We start from the raw sequence: 2,490 nt of genomic DNA, 5'->3' as shown, positions 1-2,490 counted from the left end.
TACTTAAGCTCCCAAAATGAGTCAAAATAACTGTATATAATAGAGTTATCACATGTCTAGAGGTAGAATTCCTAGACTAGAAAATATGTAAAAATGATGTGATAGGCCTAAAAGGATTATGCCCAAGTTAATGATGTTAATACGAATGAGTATGTGATAAATATGTCTAGAAATGCTATGTCTAGACTAGTGAATATTATGAGAATTATGTGAATTGCCTAGAAGGATTGTCTTAGGCTAAGTAATTAACGTGCCTATGATTATGTTCTTGAGATGAGAAATAAAGCATGATTATGAATGATTGAATATGTCACGACGACTAGTGTGATGAACTATAATTGTGTTGAGGAATATGGTCTGTCCGTAGATGATTTCAAATGATGATATGATGTGGATTATGTATGTTCTATTTGTAGATGATTTCAGATGATGATATGATACGAGATATGTATATTCCATTTGTAAATGATTCCGAACGATGATACGATGCAAGATATGCATGTTCTGTTCATAGATTCAAATGATGATATGATATGAGATATGTATATTCCATCCGTAGATGATTCTAGACGATGATATTATGTGAGGTATGTATGTTTTGTTCATGGAGGAATTTCAGACGATGGATATTATGAGGTTGAGCGTGTCCATATCCTTATGATTATGTATGTTCTGTCAGTAGGGATGGTGGTTTTGTCCTGCTTGTGATTCCTGCTTACTATGCAATAATGACTATGTTCGTGCCTTAGGGACAATGGTAAACAGTGGTAATGGTTGAAATCTTGCTTGTGATTTTTATTATGGATGATGCCATCTATCGGGAGATTACTTAAGATGATGATTGTGATGCCACCTGTGGAGAATACTCTAGGAGATGTTGTCCATTAGGATATTTCCCTAGGTGATGATTTTGATACCACCTGTGGTGAGCACTCTAAGTGATGTTGTCTGTTGGGATATTGCCCCGAACAAGGATTGTGATGCCGTTCGTGGAGAGATTGCTCCGGACAATGACTATGATATTCTGCCAGTTACTTTGGCATTAGTTGTGACTCACTTCTTTGTCGACTAGCCACTGTGTGTGATTTGTTGATGTCTAAGGGAGGACCACTTTATGATATGATATGATGACTACGTAAAGGCATGCCCTCAGTTTTGAAATGTGAATTATGTTATATGATGTTATGAAATGATGATCAATGCAAAAGCTTGAGGTAAAAGCCATATGTAATTGATATATGATTATGATATGATGCATGTTTAAGGAGCTATGATTTAGAGTCGAGGAGAGCACTTTAAGGTATGAATGCTAAGCCATGTATGTAGAGAGCCATACGGTGGGCCAGTTCATACGATAGATTAAATTGATAAGAGGTTATCTTAATAATGATATTGATTGAGTATGGTGACGATGATTATACCACCTTAGTATGCTAATAGTTAGAAATATGCAGTGTAGTACGGTTGCCTTGATTATGATAAACCATGATTGACAGGTAATGTTCAACCTACCCTCATTATGTATTTGCATGAGATATATGATATGCATGCATGATTAAAAGATATGTGTAGCAACTATCCCTGCACATTTACAACTATTTTATATTCCCTCTCATTGAGTACTCCTGTGAGTCACCCATTTTAGTTGTATTATGCAGATAAATAGATAAGAAGGCTTAGTGGCTAGCATTGTCTTTTAGATAGACAAGTGATTTTGACAACTAATAGGTTTTTCTGCTGATGAACACTCCGCTACGTCACAGTCTGAGTCATGGTTTATGTATGCTTTCGCAATGTCAAATAAAATACATCATAAAGGAAATATGATGGCTCGAAATTGCCTTATGCTATGTAATGGATGTTTAATTACTTAGTGAATTAGCCAATGTATGGCTATGTGTATGTTATGTTTAAGTCTTGAATGTTACTACGAGTTGAGGGGCTAATGTTGAATGCTAAAGGATTTAAATTTAATGAAATGATGTTGGCTATGAGCTTTTATAATTATGATTTATATGTTTATCAAGACTTAACTATGAAAGTGCTAGTGTAAGCCCTACAAGCCAATCTGTGGCTGTATGGGAATTTACAAATTTGAGATATTCATGTATGACATTTTGTTATTCATAATAACATTGAGGTAGTTCTTTATCCATAAGTTTGTTATTTAAATTATTTTATATACGTATGTAGATAAAGCCCATGAAACTATATATGCCTTGCAAAGGAATTGTATTGGGATACAATTATGAGATCCTTATGTATTAAAGCATTATTCTTAAAAGTTCTTGATCATTGTATTATTGAGACAATGCATCAATAATGCTCAAAGATTGGCACACGTTATGTTCCTTACTTGTGAAGTAAGCAATCATTCTCATAAATTGAAGTATAGAGAACTTGGAACTAGCATGTGGGTGCTTGCCATGGGAGAGAGAGTTCACTGAACATGACCCACCATGAGAAGTGCATTTGGTACCTCACTCAAGT

This window comes from Theobroma umbraticum, unplaced genomic scaffold (assembly GCF_002168275.2).
Source record: "Theobroma umbraticum cultivar Fairchild unplaced genomic scaffold, ASM216827v3 scaffold_89.0, whole genome shotgun sequence".
Taxonomy (NCBI): domain Eukaryota; kingdom Viridiplantae; phylum Streptophyta; class Magnoliopsida; order Malvales; family Malvaceae; genus Theobroma; species Theobroma umbraticum.
The sequence above is the reverse complement of the archived record's forward strand: the minus strand, read 5'-3'. Positions refer to the sequence as shown.